Raw genomic sequence first — 24,708 nt, forward strand, 5'->3', positions numbered from 1 at the left:
CTGCCCCCCTAAACTTCATCACTGGGAAAAGGAGTTGTCAGCGCCTGTGCCCAGTTGAAATTCTTGTGTGTAAGCACTGGAAACCTTTGTAATTTCAATGGACACACCAGCAACAGGAAAGAAAAACAGTTTCTTTGGTTCAGCCTGACATTTTGGAAGACAAGTAGAGCACGCTGGCTACAGAAGGACTTTGCTTCTCGGCAGGCCAGGCCAGCCATAGCTGGTTGGCAGAAGCTTCCTCGAGCTCTTTATTTTCATGCTTTTTGCCTTCATTGGTGTCTTTCGACACCAATATATGACTTGATTTTAGGGAAGCGAAGTCTTCAGTCCAGTCATGCTCTGGGTCGACTCTCTTGCTGCAAATTAGCTCATAGTGCCCCTTTTCGTATCTCTGTATTGACCTTGCCTCAGTGTCACTCATATTGCTTAGATTTCATCTTTATTGTCCTCTGGCAGCTCCACTGTGCTCATCTTTCAAAGACCACAGACCCCTCAGAGGGCCACTGACCTATCTGAGTACTGGGAGACCTTTCCTTAAAATTATCTTTGGGGTTCATTAAGGCTCTGCAGTTTGAAGAGCAGTTGAAGGTACAGTGCCAAGGGGCAGCAGTGCAGTCATAGCTGCTATTGAGAATTCAGCCGTTTGCCTTTCATTCCTCTGCCTGGGTCCACTACAGTCAAAGTCAGAAGTGAAACTACCCTGAAAACCAAAAGCCAGTCAGCAGCAGAAGGCAGATTGTATCATGAAACAAACCCGGTATGAAAAGACCAGTTTTCTCGGCATGAGAAAATTTCAGGATAAGGAAATTCAAGATATTTTCAGGTATAACAACAGTTATTAGAATGATGGCTTGCACGCAGAATAGATAAAAAAAGATATTACTATAATAAATGACAAGAAAAATATACCCATGTGAATAATGGTTTTGCTGCTTTTTCTGCTAACCTGAAAAAGCTCACATTAATTTTGATTTGGCTTGACCTAAAACAGAAAAGACGGCTGCTTTTTTGAACAACAACATGGAAAGAAACAACCAACCAAACAAAAAAAAGACAACCAACCAAAAACCAACCAAAAACCAACCAACCAACCAAATAAAGCCTCCACAACCCAGAAATATTCTCTTGGTTTGAATAAAACATCTTATTTGACTTCTGGAGTTGCTTGTTTGGGGCTTGTAATCTGTTTTACTGTTGTTGATACTTGCTCTTTTTGTTTTGAACAAATTGATCCATTACAAAACAAGAGCAATTTTTATTTTAATTTGTTTTAACCTTCAACTTTTTTATTTCCCTTTCCCCCATGTTTCTGGCCAAAGTTCTTTTCTAACGGATTCAAATGAGTTTTGGTCTCTGGAAAATTGTATTTCCTGGTAAATTTTGGATCAAACCCCAGTCAAGTTCCTCCCAAATCTGATCAAAATCCCCAGCTTATGTTTATTCTTTATAAAACAACGAGACATTGAAGACCTAAGGGGGATAGCAAAGAAACGTTTTTGGATTTTGCACAATATATCTTTAAACCAAAGAGTAGGTCCATTTGTCTGTGTTTTTTTTTTTTTTTTTTTTTTTTTTTTTTTTTTTTTTTTCCCATTTACTTTGCTCATTTTGGGAGGGAAGCAGGGGAAATTTCTGACTCAGGATTCAAGCCTTTGCAGCATTAGCTGTAAATTAAAACAGATGCTTTGCTGAAGATAGACCAATCAAATCAATATGGGGCCAAAGGATCCCCTGACATGATGAAAGCTGGCTTTTAAAGTACTGTAAGGCTGTTTTACTGTTCAGTCCATCAATTTCCTCTTCCTGCTCAGCTCTGATGTGGGACAGGCTGAGGCCGCTGACCCTCTTGCAGAGCCCAGCACTGAAAGTGCCCCAGGAGACCAGCGATGGGCCTGATATTGCCAAAGCAGGGAGGGTTTATGTGCTGTGTAGGATGAGGCTGCAGCAGTCTCAGCTCTGCCTCACTTCACTCTGTGTTGCAAACAGGGCTCAGATTCTCACATGCGGAGCTGAGCACCAGCACCAACACTGCCAGGGGGAGATCTGTGCTCACACACACACTGACTGCTCCAAAGCGCCTGCTCCACACTCCTCCAAGTGCTGGCAAAAGCCATAGGCCGCTTCTTTGCCAAGCCTTGCTTTTGCCGTGCCCTGCTCGGAAGAAAATCCACCTGTGGGCTGGGGTAATGCTGCAAATCAGCAGTGTTTTGGCAGCCTGGGGCTTCCTTTGGGCTGACAAACTGCAGGGACAGCTGCTCGTGGAGATGCAGGGTCGCAGACTCCAGCAGGGAGAAAGTTTCAGTTGCTCTTCATTTTTCAAGATTGCCAGTATTTGGCATATTTTCGTAAACTCCCAGCTCTTGGAGTTATGGGACTACAGGATAACTTCTAATGCATCTTTTCTTGTTAAAGTAAGTTTCTGACCTCATAGTTGCAGAGAAACTCTGCCAGGTATCACTTCTAAAAGCCCAGGAACAAGGTAACAACATAAAATAGTTAACTCTCTACAGCTAAAAAACCCACCCAATCTCACAACTTTTACAACAATTTCATAACTACAGCTATCCAGACAATATTGAAATTATCAGAGTGAAAATAGGTTCCTCTGCTTCAGCTTGCCTGACTATTTTTATCTCTTCCTTGTTTGACTTAATTATTTTTTCTATTCCCCTTCCTCTAACCAGCTAAGAATTGAATTTTTTCCCCTGGGCTTAGCTTGGCATTTACAGGCTGGCTAGCTCGGTACTAGACTGTGTAGGTTGTTTATTCTTGACTTTTTAAGCACACTTTTTGATGCCTTTCATAAGTAAACAAACAAAAAACAAAACCCAAAAAACCAGAAACTCTGCTGCTGTTAAATGAAACAGCTTATTTGCACGTATTCTGTATAATCGTGCTTTTTAGTGTAATTCATTTCCTTAGACCTTCAGAGTTTACACGTCCAAGTAGAGATCCTTAATACTGCTATAATTCATTGCATTTTCAATTTGTTGCTATGATTGCAGTGGGATGTTCTAGGATTTCTTTAAAAAGCAGTCACTTAAGTGTATGTTTTAATTTAAATTTCATTAAATAATTATTTTTATTTGAGAAAAGCATATAGAGCCATTGAGGTTTTTCTAGATTTCCCTTTTATGTTTATGAACAGATTCAGGTTTTAAAATTAAGATTATAATTTTTAGAACGGCATTTCCAGAAAAGAATAAAAAAAAGTAATACTTCCTGTTTCTTATCTTTAACTTTCATGTCTTCCCATTCCATCCTACCATCCTTCATTTAGTCCAAACTGCATCCAAGTCTAAACTGTATGCAATTTACTTTATAACTGCAGTAATTAGTTAACTCACAGCCTTGGCTAGCTTGCAGTGTGCTGTACTCAGAAAACTTAGTCCAGATATTATATATACAACAGCTCATATAGACACCTGTCTCCCTAGAGTAGCTCTCCAGCTTGGCACCGAGTTGCATATCAACACATACACAACTTTAGTCACCAGAGAAAAATATTTGTGAATGTGGCATTCTACAACGTAAACATAACTTGGTATGCCCAGGGCTGCTCTCTGTATAGAGCACACACAGCATCGTGCATGCTCTGCAGCTAGGTAAAGCTTTAGAGGACCTTTTGTATAAGGGAAGCACAGGGTTAAAATAAAATAAAATAAGATAAGATAAAATAAAATAAAATAAAATAAAATAAAATAAAATAAAATAAAATAAAATACAAAACATCAGTATCACATTAGAAAGAAGGATTGCCAAATGTGAATGCAACTTATGACAGAGCTTTCTGGACATACATATGGGACAATTGTCCTGTACTTTGGTAGAGCTGGCCTTAACTCCATCATTTCCTGGCATAATAAAATATAAAGGCAATGCATTCTGCAAAAAACTTCACTTGGAATTTTGGCTGCATTATTGGATTTTCACTTTTTAAGTAAGACTAACTGGTAAGTTTTGATATTTCAAGCATGAATACATCTTTGTTCCCAGGATGCTGGAAACAACAACAGACTTCACAGAATCACAGAATCACAGAATTTCTAGGTTGGAAGAGACCTCAAGATCATCGAGTCCAACCTCTGACCTAACGCTAGCAGTCCCCACTAAACCATATCCCTAAGCTCTACGTCTAAATGTCTTTTAAAGACTTCCAGGGATGGTGACTCCACCACTTCCCTGGGCAGCCTGTTCCAATGCCTAACAACCCTTTCAGTAAAGAAGTTCTTCCTAACATCCAAACTAAAACTCCCCTGGCACAACTTTAGCCCATTCCCCCTCGTCCTGTCACCAGGCACGTGGGAGAACAGGCCAACCCCCACCTCACTACAGCCTCCTTTGAGGTACCTATAGAGAGCGATAAGGTCGCCCCTGAGCCTCCTCTTCTCCAGGCTGAACAAGCCCAGCTCCCTCAGCCGCTCCTCGTAGGACTTGTTCTCCAGGCCCCTCACCAGCTTCGTCGCCCTTCTCTGCACCTGCTCAAGCACCTCGATGTCCTTCTTGTAGCGAGGTTTACAGAGCTCTGAAGGACAAAGACTAGATCACGTTTTGCCTGAAGCTAAAGAATCTACTCTGATGGCAAATAATAATTAAAAAAAAAAACAAAAAAACAAACAACAAACATGCAGAAAAGGGGAGCTACTTTAAAGATCTCAACAAATAAAGATATAGACAAAGCTGAAGGAATTGTGGAAGAAAACGCACAAAAGAGACAATGTTCAACGTGGGAAAGGGTGGATCTTCATAAAAGTGTCTGAAGACAGACTTACTAATTAATCAAACTACTTACAAATTATACTAATTACCACTCCATGCAATTGACAGCATTCTAGGGCTTATTCCTCAATAAGCTCCCATGCAGTTCCCAGCAGATTTCCTAGTAGAAATGGGTCTTTGGGAGGAATCAGAGAGAGGGATATCATTTTCTGGTTTTGTTCTGGCAAAATGTTCCCATTTATGGCATACATTATGGAGACAGTGACAAAATGGTGGATGATGACAAATACCACTTGTCATCCAGAAAGCATCCCAAACAAGACACAGGAGAGTGAAGTTGGTTAGACCAATACAGTACTTTGACAGTAAACATATGAAACCTGAGTTTGAGGTTGCAGGCAAAGAGGATCTGTTGGTGAAATCTTTACTTTTGATTCACACAGGCCACGTGTGAATCAAATCTTTTTCACGGGCCACGCACAGACTATCCCTCAGATGAGAAACAAGATTGAGCTTGACACCCTCCCCAAAACAAAGAGTTATGTAACCCTCCCATCAGTGTGACTCATGAAAATAAACTCCCCATCTGCCACACATTAGCCAGCAGCAACTTGTCCTTGAAATGAACTAAGTACAGGTTTCCATCTGGCCGGCGACCAATTAGTCAGCTTGCATGGTGACCTTTTGCCTTTTGATTGCTTTTAAATGAAGTCTCCAAAATCTGTATTGTTCTGGGTAGGAAACATCTGAAACCACTTTTCAAAGAGCACTTGGCACCTCCCTACCATTATACCATTGTGCAATTTAAAATACATCATCTCGCTTATTGTTCAATCTAAGCATTTGATCTATAGCTCTGCTTTCTTGCTGCAGTCACTCTTCTGGAAACAAAGAAATCTTCCATTCCTTTCAAGATTGAATTAAAACTGCTGTCCCCAGGGGTACTTCTGCTAGATTCAAATATCCACCAATCTACCATGTTCTTAGACCGTCTGTCACCACTACTGATAGGTGGGAAGAACCTTAAAAGTTAATTTTCTTTTCTTAATTTGGGACATATGAAGGCAGACCAGAGTATACCAATAACTTGAAGCCTGATCTGAAATGTCATAGAGATAACTCAGAAATGGCTTGAAGGTTCAAGTGAAAATAAGTTATATTAACAGCTTTTATTGCTTATGTATAGTAAAGTGCATATAAATTTTTATGAATTCTTTCATTTATTAAGTGATTTCATTTTTTTCAGCTCTACCCACTGATAATGAGATGAATAGTTTCTATCAATTACTGCTTTTGAAGGAATCAAAATGAATCAAGTCTGACATTAAAAAGAGCAACATTTCTGAAGTCATTGCAATGTAGTATTTGCTCAGATACAATTAAGCAGCCTGTTGAGCAGTGATTGACTAAGTTTAGATGTGTTTTATTTATTATGATGCCCCCTTATCCTTCTCCCTTTAAAAAAAAATGCATCTCAGTTCTCTGTAAAAATAATACATAATTCTAAACTAGTTATCACTCCCTTTTTATCAGAAAAATATCAACTATTTCTTTCTAAATATTGACTACCAAAACTATATCGTAATTTCCAACCTCTTATAGACTAGAAGTGTGGAGAGAAAAAAAAAAAAAAAGACAACCGATATGTTTTGTTATATACAACTGATCTTCTTTTGTGGTCACAGGGTGGATGAGACAAATTTTTGCTCCCTTCTGAACTTTTCTGTGATGACGTAGAAGTACAGGTAAGTGATCTCTCTAGAACATGGCATAGGCCAATCAAAGGGGGCACCGCCTTTCAGAGCATCTAGCTGGGCAATGTGTGAGGCACAGGATTACTGTCCTGATTTAGCTGGTAAACATCTTTTGTTATGAAGCAGTTAGATCTGAGTACAGCTGGAGAACTGACATCACTGAATGTATCTTTTCTAAGCTGTGGTTTACAGGCAGTAATGTACTATGTAAGAAGTATTGGGGGGAAACTTTTAGGTGTAACAACTTAGACACATTTTAGTGCGTGATATCACTCTATGGCAGAGAACATCCAAGCATCTTTGAGCAAAGTTTGTGGAGGGCTGTCTCAGGAGACATGCCCAAACAGCTCGTGCTATGCTGACTGATCAGATAGTGTGTGTCTTTGCCTTTTGGATTGGGTTCAGCTCTTTTGCCTTAGCATAGCTTATAATAGTAGTCAAAGTTGTCAGTAAGTCACACGTAATGCTTGCAAACTCCTGTGCTTCAGCCTCTCCTTCATGAAATATAAGCAGTCTATAGATCACCTTAACCCATCCCTTAAATTTCCATGGGTGTTCTAGCATCTACAGTCATACACCGTTTTTACCCAACAAGCTTAAGATAGAGGGGAATGGTACAGCAACCATTCCGCTATTTTATGACATAGAAGAACTGCCTCAACGTGACATGTTCTGTCATCTCTATGTCTTTTGTGTGATGAAGCTGTCCAGTTTTACAAAAAGTGACTGTTCACTGAGAACATGACCAAAACAGCCACCTGGAGTCCTACGAAAGCTACAGCCACCTGGAGTCCTAAGTTCAAATCCTAGTGACGACCTGGCAAATGCTATGCCCCTTTTTTTGTCTTTCAGGCAGATGCTCACTCCTCCTGCACTCCCTCCAGCAGCTCTTAACTACTTCATATTTAAATCAACCATGTGTCCAGCAAGTTAATGTATTTGGACTTAAGTTCAAACCAGACACCAAAGGATTCTTTGGGCTTTCAATAGGGCTAAAAGGGTTGCCATGTCTACAGAGTTTGGTGTACAACAGGTGACAGTCATGAGCAGTGCTGCTACCAAACATTAGCAAGGAGAGAAACATGGGGATGAATGGAGAGGAAAGGACAGGAACGACTCAAAAAATGTAAGAGAAACAAGGACAATGCAGAGAGTGGAGATGGAAGCAGGAAGTGGGATCCTATGCTGAAGGAAAACAGAATGACAGTATTGGTAGGAAGTAAACAACAAGAGCAAGAGAAAAGCAAAATCAGTTGAGAAATTAATGAGGGAACAGAATAAGATGACAGGACCCAACAGAAAAGCCGGGAGTTACTGAAGCTAATGACAATCTGCATGAAACTCGCACGAGGGTTCCCCTCTGCTAAGCAACTGCATCCGTCTCAGGCTCCCCTGGTTAGCTCAGACTGCCTCTGTCTTCCCAGAGGTCCTTGCCCAGTCTTCTTACAAGGCTTGCTGTAATTTCTGCCTCCCCACATCTGCTGTTACTGCCCCAGGGAATTCTGTCAAGCATTTCTAGTCTCCATCTGACACTGCTCACTTCTGCCAAAACACTGTTTAGCAAAACTGATGTTTGTGGCTGTGCACACAATATAGGTAAACATGCAAATCAGATCATTAAAGAAGCTGCAGAAAACGTCTGATAAGCAGCTGCACAAAGCTCACTGGCTACATGGTGGGGAGGGAGCAGTCTGCATCTTTCCTAAGGGCCATCGAGAGCACACTGTTCCCAAGCAGCTTTGGAAGAAGGGATGGCTTCTGTCTTATGAAAAGCTCCACAATGCCCCTGCACAACGCTGTGAATAAATCCAAACCTTTTCGCTTTGAAAGCTGACATACAACAAAAATAGATATCCATAAGAGACGTCTTCAGGGGTTACAAGAAACCAAGGGTCACTGCATTAGCACATTTTAATTAGACTCTTTCTGGAGGAAGTGCTACGTTGTCAGGCATCCAGGTTTCAAAGTCTCAGCATCAAAGCAAAAGAACTTGCATTACCAGAATGACAGATAAATATCACTGAAGCATTCCCTAACAATAATGGAAGGGCTGATAGCTGAAAAAGATTGAGCCAAATTCACTTAGCTCGGAAGGCCTCAAGAAATTGGTGTAATTTCTTAGCTCATAGCTACATGAGTGGAAAACTAAATGTAATGCTTGATAGCAAGAGTTCTTGCCACACAGAAAACAATAAAAATCAAAAAAAAAGAATTGCTGGAGCTAGGACATATGAGTAAAGATTGGAGTTTTAGCTATGTTCAAGAGTTTGGGCTGAAAGGAACAAAAAGTAAATAAGGATTTAGAAGATGTCCTGTTATACCAAACAGTTTCTATTGAATTCACAAAAAAAAAAAAAAAAAAAAAAAGGAAGTTGGCACAGTCCATTATCTAGAAATAAAACACATTTTTAGTTCAAGTGCAGCCATTTTTCACAAGGTCAAAAAGACTCAACTCTACTAAGAAGAAAATATGAACAAAAAATAGACTAGCTAAAATTGCATTCTGAATTTATTCATCATTCGTTTGATCACATATGGCATATAGTTCAGCAAAAAGCTGATTATATGATAAATGCCTGGTTACTGGTGTAGCAGCAGCAGATATTCTGCACAAAGAAAGTGCACTTTTACTGTGTTATTACTGAAAGCTGAGATTTTATCTATGTGCAAAGAGTAACTTGTGTAGGACTACTGTCAGAATCAGTAACTTTAAAGGAAAACTGGAAAAGTTGCAGATCCTGGCAGAATTATGTGATAAGCAGTTATTACTAGTGATGTAATTATATCCTGCAAAAAGGATGGGACTGAGGAGAGACTTCAGATGAGATGTAAAAGTGATCTATCTCATGAATCCCTCTCGTCTGTAATTGTCCTATCAACCTTTTGGCTTGAATGGAGATTCCAGCCCATAATCTTGACTCAGATGCCTCCTGAAACACATCGGGCAACCCAATATTAATTCCCTCTTCATTCATGTTACATTACGCCCCTTAACAGGCATTGCTTTGAGGTCCTAGAGGAGCTGTGTTTCAGCACAGCATGAAGTCATTCTTAGAGAGGCAGGTCAGGTTATACAAGGCACTCAGTGAGGTACTTGAGAATGAAAGATGACATACGATTTTGCTGGTAGAGAGGCAGAGGCTCAGGGAGAAGTTCAGCCAAAATAGTGATCGTCTGACCTGACTATCCTGTGCTCTTCTGCTGTTTATACTTTTAACATATGTTCTGCTCATTGACCCCTATAACTGAGGATGAGTGAAAACAAAAATTGGGTAAGACCAAATCAATTTGTTGAATTTCTCTCTTTGGATCTATTGCTTATCCAAGAGAAATGAAGAGAGGAAGTAATGGGAAGATCAGTTGTTTTTAACCCTTTGGTGGAGTTGATCTCAACTATATTTCTAACCTAGCTGTTGTTTTTAGAGATATGCCATCAGATGTGGACACAGCTCCTTTGTACCTGGAGGGGGAATGAGCTTAGCAGGATAGCAGGCCTCTGAAGTAATGCCCTCCTGGTCCCTCCATAAATCTATGTCAGGTAGCAGCTACCCAGGTGCTTCTGGGAATGAAGTGCTCTGCAGCTGGCATTACAGCTGCTATTTCTGATGCCCAGGGCAACTATGGCATCACAGAGCTCTAGACCCACCTGAGAAATGAGACAGGTATTCAGGCATCTGGGCTATGCATCAGCCCATGTGTCCACTGTTTAATGGACATGAAAGCTGATTGAATCGCATTAAAATTAGCTCTATAAAGCAGATGTGATACAGCCTATGAAACCAAGAGTATAAGCGCAGGAATTCATGGTTGGAGTAACCCCAAGGCACTTAAAATTATGAAAACTGTAAGAGTGGCTTTGGTTTTGCTTATCTGCACTATTCTGAGCTACAGATTATGATTTCTCTTGTGTAAATGACTCCCCCACTGCACCTCATTTTTTTTTTCTAATTGTTTTCACAAACAGGTTATGTTAGTTAAAATTCTCACCGCTGCCTTCTGAACTGTGCTCACACAGGGATACATGTTAAAAAAAAAAAAAAAAAAAGGAAGAAAAAGAAAAAGAAGAAGAAAGAGCAAAGGTGGTTAAACAAATAGGCTTTAAAGAGAAATAATCAGGGAATCACATCAGCTCTTTTCACCCTTCCACTCTATCTTTTTATATGACACTGCAGTGTCATGTTATTCCTTAGGCCTGTAGAGGAAATAAGACCTATTATTATCAGGTTGCACTTCTAGCTGAAAAAAAGAATATGAAATGCTTCCACAATACAAAGATGTGGTCAAATCTTTTGGGTTACCTCCAGCAGCTGTCTCCTCGAATAAAGATGATAGATGTGATCACAGAGAATACCGGACGGATGGGGATAGCAGTGTATCATGCCTTGGCTGCTGGCCGCTGCTGTGCTGCTCTGAGTGGGTTGGAAAGGGGAAAGATGAAGAGAGCTATATTTGATTTTATGCTCCCTCATCAGTGCAGGAACCCCAGCTGGGAAGCTACAGGCAGCACAAAACAAAGCAGACCAGAGAACCTAGTCCTTATGCAAATATTTACATCTAGGCATGCTGTTACCATACGAAACAATACCCTGAGGTTGGGAAGTGGAGGAAAGTATTTTAAGGCTTGCTGTGAGCACTAAACAAAAGTAGGCTCTCATCTTGAAAAAATGGGATAGGTTGATGTTCTAGGTTCTTGGGTAACCCTTACAATGAAGAATTTTACTTTTCATCACCCCGCATGGCAAACAATATTTAGTTCTGAGGTACTTTTTTTACCATAATGATACTTAAATCTTACAGAAATCTGTAGAGCAAAGAAACTTTAAATGCACAGTCTGAAAAGCAAACCAAAATGCTTAAAAAAACCCAACACCCAAACACAAAAACAAAACAAAACAGAAACTAAGGAGAAGAAGAAGCCTGAAACCTACTTTTGCTGTAAAGGAGCATTTCTAGTAAATCACATCTCACTACTGATTAAAGTTCCGCCATCTGGAGTTCACCGAAGTGGCATCTGGCATTCCAACAATTTTAGGAAATATGCTGGAACCATAATAATAAAAAGGAACATCCTGGCTTTAAACAGGCACTTTTTTCCAGCCGATCTTTTTAAGAGCGATGCTCCAGTTCAACCAGCAGGCTCAGCACACAAACAATTATGCTTGGTGACATTCTGCGGCTTACTCTGTGCTGGAGGCCCACTGCCTTAACACAACCCTTGCTGTTGGCTCTCCTGTCCATGGCCACAGGCACCTCCAGAGCCTCTTAAAGCGTGAATTATCTTTGAGACTGCCTACCAACCATTTTCTACTGAATAGAGAGACTGCACTCTTAAATTATCTAGAAATCAGCAGAATACATTTGGGTCTATGACTTTGTGTTGTTATCAAAGGCTCGATCTTAATTAAGCACTGGCCAACCTACTACATTAGGATCCTTTCTATACCTCTGCTATTTATGAACTGCTGACAGATTAGACTGGGATCAAAAATATTCTGGATTCTAAACCTTATGAAGGGTGTAGATGCCTGAAGTTCCCAGGTGCATACAGTCATGCCTGACAATATTTAGGGCATCTGAAGAGTGCCGTCCACACATCTCCAAAACATTTCCAGTCCTGGTGATGCTAACTAACTCAGAAGCTGCTTCTGGTCAATGCTGCACATCAGAATCCACAAAGGAGATTTTTACCCACCTGATGAGGTTAGGGATGCTCTGAAAATGACTAACTATGGTCATGGAAAACAAGAAAAAGGCCGTCATTTGCATTTTATAGAACAGTGATAAAAGGGAACAAATACAAGCTGTCCTGATTATTTTTATTATTTTAAGAATAAGTTAGCGGCTAAAGCTGCCATGGAGAGAGATGGGACTACTCTGAGTGTCTGATTCCATTCTCTGGAACTAGATATAGTCAGGTAGGCCACACTTAAGTGAATCAAGTGCAAGTACAAGTGGATGTGACACAGAATGTGTGCAATTTTTTTCTTCCTTGCCATTTTTCTTTCATTCAGTCTCTCTCTCATCTGTAGCTTTAACCTTTTCTACTTCTCTTTTCTTTACTTTTCTAATGTATACACCAAGCTCTGCTCACTGCGAAGGAGCCTACTACATTTATGTGACTCTGTTTACCCTGAAGGATGTAAAATCACTTTGCAAACTTCCACTGACCAGCACACCATAAGCAGGCAGCAGCGCAGTCACCCTGATTTTAGCACCCTTGGGTTAAAAAGCAAAATAACCATTTAAGAATACACGTACTTCAGGGTCTGTTTTTAAAGCTGAGGTCAGCAGCTTGTGTGCAGGATTTGACCCATGCTACAGAATATCTCTGGCTAAGTTTATGCAGATGCAATTACCTAAACTGGAGTTTTGCTAGGACATGAGGCTCAACATGTCTGTGAAATGTGCCATCAAGTCATTTGTTAAAAGTAGTGGAAGCTCTTTTTTTTTTTAAAAAAAAAAAAAAAAAAAAAAAGTGTCACCCTAAAGGCAATAGTACCAGAACTGCCACAAATTGTGGCACATCGCCAAAGATTCTCCAGCACCAACCATGCCCCGGTCCCACCTGTGACCAGCCTTCCCCTCACGGTTGGCAGTCCAGAGGAATACACTTTGCTACAGCTCTGGCTTCTTTCTGTGAGTGATTTCCCTGCACTGTGAGGAAATGGTCTCAACTCTTCATATTTTTTTAATATAAAATGTTTTCCTCTACCTTCTATTCTATTGCAAACTTCCGGAAATAAAAAGCATGTTTCAACTTCTCCAGTTTCATTTTTCTATGTTTTGTGTTTCTTTCCTTCTGATCTTTTTGCTTTCATCTGCTGGCTTTATTATACCAATTTAGCTGCCACAGATGTTTTTTTCCCCTTTTCTTTTAATGGATATGGCAGTGAAATGACTGCTTCTGGCCTTCTGCCCACAGCCACTACTTTTCAGGGACTCCTTTTCCCCTTACCATCTCTTTAAGTGACATTATGCAACAAATCTCCCAGACGCTACAGCACACTGACAGCTCTTTGTCAGCAGACAGAGTTCCCGCTCGCCACTGAAAGCAGTGTCCCAGGCCATTCCATCAGCTGAGGCAAATTGTCACATCTCCATTGATTTTACTGAGATCAGCAGAGCTGCAACAGTTTACTTCAGCTGGATAAACGGACTGCTCAATTCCCAAAGGACACCCAGAGACCAAGACTCATTTTTTTTTTCATAACTTCAACATCAGCAGCAAAACTATAAGATCATCCTCAATTTTCTCCTCTCCACCCATTAGAAATTTCCCACAGGGATTTCTCCACACCGACCGCAGGCTGGCACCAGCCAGAATAACTCTTTTCTTTACGGCTTACTGAACTAAGGGCAGCTAACTCCCCGTGCTGCAGCACGTCACTGGGACTCAGCAGCACATCCCTGCTACATCTCACATGTTTTCCCTGGGTGACGAGGGTTTGGAAGAAAGATTTGATAAGCGCTTCTAGCAACAGGCAGCCACAGGAAGCCATCTGCTGTACAGTGCAGCTGGCATGGGACTAGAGCAAGGTATAGCACAGGACCCTGATACAGACAGCTGCCAGCTCCTGTATCTCAACCTCCCTCCTCTTTTCAGCACGGCAGTGGACCTTTACCTTACTGGGTGGCATAATAGCAGCAATGGGGCAGCCCCTGCCCCTGGGCTTTGAGAGTCGGAAAGCACAGCAGGAGAGGACAAGGGAGGAGCTTTGCAACACTACCCATGCTCAACACTGCAAGGGTTTTACACAGGAATGTGAGTGTGAACATCTCAGTGTCTTCCTTGCTTGTCTACAAACCAAAAGTTGTTGAAGATGGTTAAAAATGAACAGAAAAAATAGGAGTTTGGCAGGTCTTTCCACCATACTCTGTTGTCGAATATCTTCTACTCAATTTGACAGCTACTTCCTAGGAGAGCAGACAGCACTCTGTGCACCCCCCACCTAACTTAAAGAACAGGCCAAAATCACAGCTGTATGAGGTCTCTATTTCTTGTTAATTCAAAGGATTTGTTTTTCCTTTACATTTCATCCAGTTCTAAATGCAGTTGCATGTTCAAATATGAAGCTTCCTGACCCTTACTATTTAAAGAGACTAAAATCTGAGCTGCTGGTTTTAGTTTCATCTTTAATCTCAAGAGCAGATGGGCAAATGAGTGAAGAATCACATATGGCCTATAGGTAGAGCCCTTCCGAACAGCATAACCTAGAAGTTTTATATCACCTTTCCTTTACAAATTTCCTTTTTTTTTTTTTTCCCTCAAATTTTACAGGTAGGAAAACCAAAACTCCAGATGGTAAGTGCTTTGCCTGAAATCATGTCAGTGATTACAGAGATATTTCCTGACTCCTATTCTAATTGCTACATAAAACAATCATAGCTGAAAATCACAGCTGAAGCCCAGCTGCTTTTCCTTCCACTATTATGTTTTCCCTGTAATGAAACATTTTGGTCTTGTTTCTTTTCTTCATATGACCGTCAAGTCCTTCCAAACTACTGTGCTTCTTGGCCAATTCCAAATAGTTATTGTTATAGCACACTGGTTTAACAAGCATATTACTGCATATTTGGCTGACCACAGGCTACAGTAGATATAGTTTTATACTGCTTTCATTAACTGCTTTCAGATCTACCAAGTCTTCTTGCCACATGGAAAGATAAATAGACAAGGGCTGTATCTGTGTTCTATTTCTTGGTCTGTAAGACCAGCATCAGATTTCATTTGCAATCCTTTATAGTGCTGTTCACGTGTGGACCACTCTACTGCCTAAGCTTGCTATTGACTTCAGTGCTTTCAACAACATCTACAGATGTATGAAAGTGCTTGGAATCAATAATATGGAAAGGGAAATGGTGATATTTGTTTATGAAAATGTGAAGAACGTGCTTGCTTTTAAGTAACTGCATTTGAGACAAGAGGATGTTGAAGAAAAAGACCAAACCCATACATATTCATCAAAAAACTGTTTCAAAACAGGTGGTTCCATTTCAGTTTCGTTCATCTGAGGTGGGAAACTCACATGGAAGTGGGCAGGTGAATCACTCCTTGTATCTGAAAATGACAAGGAAAAGAAAGGGAAAGGTGCTCAAAAGAAAAAAAAAAATGAAATTGTTAAGCTCTTAAGATCTGGAAAAATAATCTAAAAACCTTTTGATGGACAGAATGGCATGACTGGTCTGGGGCTGAAGCTATCACTCAGGACATTTATCCAAGAAAAATCCCATGCAGCAAAACTGATTGAAGGCAAGGGCTTGGAGATCATAACTCAGTCAAGTTACCCTCATCTTCTCACTGGTACAACATTGCTGGAATTGCCACCAGCCCCTGGGTTGAATCACTTCTAACTCAGCATACTTCATATGAAGTGGTCACAGTTCCTCACTATGGCACTCATGAGGCAGTGTCCTTATTATCATTGTGTCTTGTGAGAACTGGTAACACAGAAGCAGCAGGGTGCTTATTGCTCTTTTCTGCTGAAAAAGAAACCCAAACAGATCTGGAATAGGAAAAGCGGATTATGAACTAGACAGACTGTGTTGCAACTGGGATATATCGAATGTTTTGTTCTTTCCTGAAGAGATACATTGAAGACAATTTTCTCTTTTATGTAAGCAACTTAAGGAAGTTATTAGTGGACTGTTATTTCCATTTTATTTTCTGACTGTGCTCGTCACTAATGAGATTTCCAATAGCACCTTAATACAGCCATTGTTAAGTATCCTTCTCTTGCTTCAGCTTCTTCATTAAAGCTGACTACTTTTTGTTTGTTCTAAAGATCTCAGTACAGACTATGGCACTAGTTACCTCTCGCCCAGTGAGATAACGACTGTAGTGTAACATTTATATTTGCCCCCCTTCTCATCAAAGATAGTAAACATTCCTTGGTACTAAATATCAGTGAATGCTGAAAACACATTCGTTATCTCTTCAGTCTATAGCAATAAGTTTTGTGATAAAACAGAAATCTCAAGTAAACCAGGGATTTCCTAGCCAGAGGCCTTAAATATTCTGTGATGAACATAGATGATAACTGCATAGTTCCTAGGAGCTCAGGAGGAATATGAGTGTGATATAAAGGATAATTTAATTATTTTCAAGCTTCTCAAGTGCTTTGGGAGTCCCTATTTGCCATCAAATATCTCCCATGAGTTTCTACTTTCTTCAAATGAGTTAAAATTGCATAACAAAAAGAGCTCTCTATCACATCACCCAATTTAGAATGGGCTACATATATATCCTTATTAAAAAGCAACACAGAGGTTAGTTTGAAAGGGTTCTGTCGATTTTTATATTATAGAATCCCCAAAATATTTGGGTTTTGGAAGGGACCTTAAAGCCCACCCAGTTCCAACTCCCTGCCATGGGCAGGGACATCTCCCACCAGCCCAAGTTGCCCAAAGCCCCATCCAGCCTGGCCTTGAACACCTCCAGGGATGGGGCACCCACAGCTTCTCTGGGCAGCCTGTGAAGAATTCAGATTCAGTGAAGAATTTCTTCTGATCTAAATCTCCCGTTTTAGTTTAAAGCCATTCCTCCTTGTTCTGTCACTCCACTCCCTGACAAAGAGTCCCTCCCCAGCTTTCCTGCAGCCCCCCTTAGGTACTGGAAGGACACTATAGGGTCTCTCTGGAGCCTTCTCTTCTCCTGGCTGAACAACCCCAACTCCCCCAGGCTGTCTTTGTAGGAGAAGTGTTCCACCCCCTAGATCATGTTTGTGGTCCTCCTTTGGAATCAATCTAAATAATGTTACAATTCTACAATTATTACTAACTGTATTTACATTAGTTTTTTTGTTTGTTTGTTTGTTTGTTTGTTTTATGCTTTGCTTTATTTCATTCTTAGATAAATTAATGGTTCTAATCCAATTTATCTCCAACTATTTATAATAGATTACATAGACATCATGAGGTCCTGCTCATTTTGAGTTTTCTAGGGAACTTACAGCCAGGCAAAATAAAACAGCACAAGGCATACTATAAGGAATGGACATAAACTAAACAGTCAGAAAAAGGTAAACTCATTAGTCTTTTTCTCTCCATTTTGCTTATGCCATCTCGTTCTGATTATGTGATGCTCTTTGTTTTAGTTTTCTCATGCACCACAGTAGATAACCTTTTGCTTTATTTCATATGAATTTGTGCACCACAAGTATCACTTGAAATTTCTGGGTTTGGATAAATTTCAGGTTTCAAAGGAAGTCTGAAACAAAGCCACTGTATTCTGTGTGGTAATGGATAGTGTCCTAGAAAACATCATAGCTTAATTACAAGTATTCTTCCACCAAGAAACTCTGTGTCTACTGAAAATTATACTCAGTTTTTCTCAAAGTTCATCCTGCTTGTTTGAGATTTGAGTTTTTTGAGAAAACTCTGTGACTTATATGAGGGATTCAGCTCTGCCTGTATTGCACATCTGCTGCACTTTTGCATGTATAATCCAATGCTTTATAGAAGACTTCCAGTGTATAATCCAAGCTGTGCTTTCTTTACAGCAATAGAAAAAAAAATCACATTGAAGTCAAAGAATAATGTAGTCTGAGAACCACAAAAATGTATAGAGATGAGTAGTGATAAAAATCAGACATGTGCATATTAATATTTTGACAACAGAAAAAGAACAGAGAATGAGATAAGACTTCTTAAAAAAAGAAGTCCTTAAAAACAGAAGTTATCTAATTGCTTATTTTACCTAGAGGTAGAACAATCTATTTCTAGCTATCAAGTAGTAATGAGAAGTCATTATCTTGAACTCTTCTTTAATTAACATCAATTCTGATTAGTCAGAATATATTAGTTTTTTTTTTTTTTTTTTTTTTTTTGTCTGTTACCATAGTAGTAGATTCCCCATTAAAGGAGGTATTCAACAGATATTATCATTTGTGCACCACTTCCATGTAATTATTATTTTATCATGTTTCATGGATTTTATTTGATTTTATTTTATTTTTTTAATTTTTGAAGGGTAAAATCCATTAGTAGTCAACCCTTTCTTCATCTGAGTAGATCCTGGTGTGACAGGTTTTTACGTGTTGTAACCTAGAAAATGGTAATGGATTTTAAACAAAATGAAAGCCAACAGTCTAATATTCACAACACATATTGTTGTTGTGAACTAGAGGTTCTCTAACTTTCTATAATGAAATTTATGACTACAAAATGTGCATAAAAAGAAAGTTGTTTAAACAATATAAGCCATTGACTCTGGAGTAATCAACAGTTCGCTTCCACACTGAGTCTTAACACCAGGATGTATTTGGGTGCACCTCTGATCAGAGGTAGACTGCAGGATAAGGTCTAGATGACTTACCTGTAGCTATAAAGTAGGAGAGAAAAAGACATTCAATATTCTTCATTTTGCTTCACTTTTTCCTCCTGGTATATCTACCTATATTCTTTTGTCTGTTGATTCTGACATTTGTTGTTATTAAAAAAAGCTATAGGTTTTTGTAAAAAATAGCAACTACAAATTAGTTTCCTCAAAGTATCTAATAAAATTTAACAGGGAATATTATTTTTGCAAGATAATTCCATGGACTGGTCAAAAAACGTCATGAATAAGATATTTTTTTTCTACTCTGTTAGCTTCCATAGACATTTACTGTATTGTCTATTGAGCCATATTGCATTTCTCTGTAACACAATTGATTTCATGCAGATTGAATTAAAAAAAACCCACCCACAGCGTTATCAAAATGCCAGTTCACCAATCTACACTGTGCTATCTGGCAGTGCTGCCTCTGGGCAGGATGACAGCTGAGCAATTCTGACTGGGGCAGAGGGAAATTCAGGTGCACTGTTTTGAGTAAAGTGGTGTCAGGGAGCCAAAACCACATCGAGTGGCAGCCTGGACCATTGATACTGTGGGTCTTGGGTGCCTTCCAGCTCAACCAGACTTTTTCATCTGATTATAAGGCAAGTCCCCATTCATGCAGCCCTCAAGACTGCTGCACAGTCTAGAGGACAGTTTAATCACTAAATGAGTGGGTGTGGAAGAGAGTTACACTTTGGTTAAAACAACTACACCCAGCCAAAAAAAAAGATAAAAAAATCAATGCTTCACTTCAAATTACAGATCCAGATTAAGGGATCTCCAAAGATACTACCATTAGCTACATACGCACTACTTTTGTAAGAAAAAAAAATCACAAAAACCAAGAGTATTCCCAGCTATCATAGGAATGACATTTCAGCTTTACATTTTCAAAGCAGGGAATAAGGGATTCAGTCAAAGAGGAATTACAAAACTAAAACCTCTTGTGTTGCTTTGAAAATTGAGATGGACACAAGTCTCTAGTGAGTTTAATGAAGTATCAGAGTAAAAAGTGACTTAACTTTCTAAAAACAGTGCTTTTGTTTTCTATTTAAAGTAGGAAATCAAAGGCATGCTTTTAAACATTTTATTCTGGGAGGCAGCCAAAGAAGAGTTTCCTTTCAAGCCTGAATAGTGAATATGGAGATAAAGTAGCACTTTTGAGAGCCTTTCATATGACTTTCTCCTTGGTTGAAATGCTTGAAATGTGGAAGGATAGTGCCACACTCTTTCAGGAGGAAAAGGAAAGGCTGTAAAATGACTTCAGTGTTTTGTGATGTGATTTGGGAACACAGCACTAGACACATTTTCCGTCTAACTGGTGGATTAAAGAAGGGAACACAGAATGAATATTTTTCTTCCTTCATTTTCTCTATGTAAACACGTGAGCAGTTCTGCTTCAGCAATTAAATAATACCCATCTGTTTTTTTGAACTTGGAGTGATAGCTCTGAGTAAATCAATTACAAATGTTCCAACCAATATAACTGTAACAAAGCCCGAAGTAGGGAAAACTAGAATTGAACTCATACTTATTCTGGAGTAGAGTCCAGCACTTAGGTGGTTCTGGTTTCCAACAAATCCAACAAGCACCTTCTCTGAGCTCTTCTTACGTTCACTGGACTCTCAATTAACACATCATTAAAATGCACACTTACTGAGCTGTTATTTTTTGACCATTGCTTAGCACCTTACTATACTTGCATTATTTCCTACGATTTTATTTGAACTGCAAACACAGCCATGGAAAGTCCTGCTTGAGAAATCATGAGAAAGTGGTAATATTGACACAGTGCATTTGCCATTTGCCTCCTCATTATTTGTGTTTGGGTTTCCAGTGAGATGTGGATATTAAATCAGAGGTAGAACAGAACAGCAAAAGGGATCCTAAGTCTGTAAACCTCCATGGGTGCTTCAAGACTAACTCTTTCCACATATTAATTCCCACATTAGTTGAGATATTTTATTTCCCTCTGAGGAACAACAACAAAACAACAAATAACCCAGTGCCCCAAAGAAACAAAAAATGATGAAAGCAAGTACCTTCAGATTGCATGCACAACAAAACTAAAGCTGTATCCTCCACTGACTTACGGTTCTCTGCAGCACATCTGAATATATATGCCACTGTGTCAATGAATTTTTGGTAAAACATATAGAGAAAAGTGTCAGAGGTAACAGGATTGAAGAAATCTAATGACTTCATTTGCAGCAGTCAGCCCTGCTCACCTGACAGCTGTCCTACGTGGAGCACCAGGTAGCAAATCGCTGCTGCCATGCAGAACTGCACCTAGTGAAGACTGGCTTTTCTGGTAGCACAAGCAGCTAAATTTCTCATCTGCTCTATGGTACAGCCCAATCCACCCTCTTTAGACAATTTGACCATTCTTTGCATTTAACCATTTAAAAAAAGAAATGAACAGGAGAGGAAGTATATCTAGTCAAAGCCACCCATATTCTTGCTGCCTATTCACTGCATCTTCTGTGGTTTCTGTCTCAAAGACTTCTCTGCACTCTTCTTAAACTTTCCCAGTTTAAACCAGCGTGTATCACCAGCTGTGCTCTGCAGCCTGGTCTCTTTCCTACCACACAGAACTTCCTCTTTTAACTAGTTATATTCACAGCATCAAAAACCAGGAGTAATTTGCCTGAAGTCAAATAAATTAATCTGCTATAAAAACAGCATGGTGTTAATCCTTTTACGTCATGTATATTCATTTAGTAGCTCAGTTCCCTTATTTAAAGCTGAATCTTCAGCTACTTGGGGACAGGGCTAGCTTCTTGTAAGTCAGTAACGTTCTGGTGATTTGACCAGATGCTGAGGGCTTAGCCTTCAGTATCTGTAAAAATGCACATTGATACTGTAGGCACTCCACCGTAGATGACAGACTTCAAATATCAAGAAATACACTGGCTGCGTTTGGGTGCCTTGGACCCTGGATTTGTGCGCTTTATGCATTGAAACACTATTGACCTTGTCCCCCACCAGGTCTGTGGCAGGAGATAGTGCTGTGATGGATTCAGACCCAAGAAGTGTGCGTCATGAGGATTCAAGTGTTTTCATTTTAATTCCTTTTTAATAGCGGCTTCCTTTAGTTAACATCTGTACATTTTTACTAAATCATGTTTTGTTGCATCTTGACCTTATGTTCTATCTTTCAAAATCACATGTCTTGTGACAGCATACAAAAGGTGTGAGGTTTTTTTTTTTGTGCTTTTTGGATTTGTTCTCTCAGTTTCTCTTGTCATAAGCCTCCTGTGTTTTGGGATATCTGCTGTAAATCATTTCCTACTTTTTTCACTTAGTTGGTTTTGCTTTTTTCTCTGTGCATTACTTAATCATTTAAATGTTACAGGAAATCACTACATTTCTGTTTGATTTTACAGAGGTGAAATCCAGTTGTTCAACCAAAAGCCATTCTTGTGCCTAGATATTTCCTTTGTTCTTCTTGTATTTATTCAGTTTTACAACAAGCAGAATGGTAAGAGTTTCCTGCAGTGCATTCCTGGAAAAAGCAAACAAGCCTTCCACAAATAAAACTGGATGCTTATCTGGGGGGGACTGATCTGCAGAAAGCTCAGAATACCCCTGTATGTAAGAACTGAGCTGAAGGCAGCTACAGGACACACTTCCTCCATCGCTTGTCACAATCACTTATCACACCCTTGTTCAGGTGTTAAAACACTATCTTACTCCGTAAGCAGACCCATAAAAAAAAATCAATCAATGTCACTCCAAAGGGAGTCAGTCCCTTCTCAGTATGAACTATGCTCCACTATTCCTAAGAATTTTGACTTTGATGACTGATTTGTTTTTCTCAATTAGAAAAAAATATCTGACAGTCTCTGTGCTTGCTGATGGAGACTGCAGTTCAAAGCATTTTAAAAAGAAGCATCCTTGGCAATTACACCTACTAAAAATAAGTAGTGCTTTACAATGCCATTAATTACTATAATTACTGTGCCTTGAGTGAGGCTTGCAACAGGCGAGGATTGTTTCAGCACTGTGCATTGCAGTGAAGCACAGCTAGGAAACACTCAGGTTTTCATGGCGCGTATTTTCTCCCAGATCCCCAAGCATAAATTTCATCAGCATTAATATGAATTCCGAAACACATAGCAAAGTGTGAAGGATCTTACTATGCTTTTGTACTCTCAGGATCTAAACTATAATTTCAACCATTAACAAGCACCATTTAGCATTAGATTTGGTAATATTATATTATAGTTCTTGCAATTTTATACAAGATGCACTACAAGCTCAGTGAAAACTGAACTGTGGTACTGAATAAACACTTTAAATAATGAAGCAGAAATAAACAACGAGTGTTAATTTAATGATTTTACTTCCTTTTTTTTTTTTTTTTTTTTTTTTTTTTTTAACCATACCAGTAAAAATCAAATGTATCGTTCAGAGATACCCAGAGATACCTCTAGGAACAAACTCTAGGTGCACAATGTACTTCCTATCATCTAGATTTTGCGTATCCTCAGTTTTTGACCAATACTGTTCCAACTGCCAACTCCTACCTGTAGCATCGTGGAGGCCATTTTGCAATAAAAGAACAAGCCAGTTACTCACTGAATCAGTGCTGACATTTTTGAAAAGCCTCTGCTCTTGTGGGAAAAGCCTGCGGTACAACAAGTTCACCTGAGTGAGAATCCATGGCAAGTCTCTGCATACCTGTATTTTTCACACGGATAGCCCTTTGCTCTGGGAGAAGACGACTCTTCTGTGTGACTAGAAGATGTCCCTGCTGCCACCCACACCCACATAGGCTGCTTTAATCTTGGGGTCCCCACCAGCAATGAACCCCATCTGCTCTGTGACTTGTACAGCCTGACATCAGTGAAAAAATTGTGATCGCATTTGTTCATCCAGCACCACATATCCTAAAAAGATAGTCAAGCCAACAGTTACTAAATGAAGTATATTAACTTCACAAGCCCAGTCTATACTTTGCCATGAAAACAGGTGCATCTGCAAGTATTTCTCATTAGGAATGTAATTAATATGCATAAACTTGTTTGCCAAGCAATTTGCAAATGAATCAAGATTTAAATTAAATACAGAAGCCTCCTTCCTCTCCTCCTTCCCTGTCTAGGTACATTTTGAAAATAATCCCTTTGACTCAAGCCTCACATTGTTTCAAACTTTTCTTCATCACTACAGTAATTCTGATGCAGTAGAAAGATTTATTTCTGAAAATAGTTTCAGCCTCCAGTTAGAGTCTCCTGATAATATGGTGGATGCACTGCCATGAAGAATGAAACCTACTCTTTTCGATATATGATAGAGACAAAACCAGGCCTGTTCTTCAAAGAGTTTAATACCATTCCAAAGAGGCTGCACCTATAGAGAGAGCTCAAAGAGACTCGATCACATACTGCAAAGAATAGTAATTATAAATCAGCTTCCTTTTTATGCAAATGAATTGTTAGTAAGAACCTTGCCTTGGAAGATACTGACAAGTATTTCTGATATAATCTTGTGTCTCTGACTGCTTGTTGTTGTGCATTTGGCCACCCAAACCCATGGTACGGCTCCTGGCCCTTGGCTGGAAGACTGAATCCTTTTAAAAATAGAATGACAGAGAGTAACCAACAAATATCCAGGGCTGACTGAAGCTTGTGATTTCCTTGGCAAGATGGGGTTTTGCAACCCTGTGGATGAGGGCCAGAACTATTCTGCTCCTTTCACCAAAACGGGACCAAGGGGAGAAGGGACAGAGCTGGGACAGAAAGCGAGGATCGAGGTCCTGAAAAGACATACTTGTTGGGATAGAAAAGGAAGTAGATGATAGATTAAGAGACCAGCAACTGCTACTTCTTGGAGAAACCCCCTCCTCTCCTTAGCTGCAGCTGTGATCCCACAAATCCTGGCCTTCACTTTCCAGTGCTCTGTGCTAGGCAGAACAGG

At 39.6% G+C, this 24,708-nt stretch overlaps 1 protein-coding gene across 10 annotated transcripts in view; it reads right to left on the minus strand.

The window, feature by feature from the left end:
- The window catches only part of LOC311434116 (uncharacterized protein), a 354,696-nt gene that overhangs the window by 87,638 nt on the left and 242,350 nt on the right, over positions 1-24,708 (minus strand). The window lies entirely within an intron of this gene.

Source organism: Aythya ferina (genome assembly GCF_964211825.1).
Source record: "Aythya ferina genome assembly, chromosome: 1".
Classification (NCBI taxonomy): Eukaryota; Metazoa; Chordata; class Aves; order Anseriformes; family Anatidae; genus Aythya; species Aythya ferina.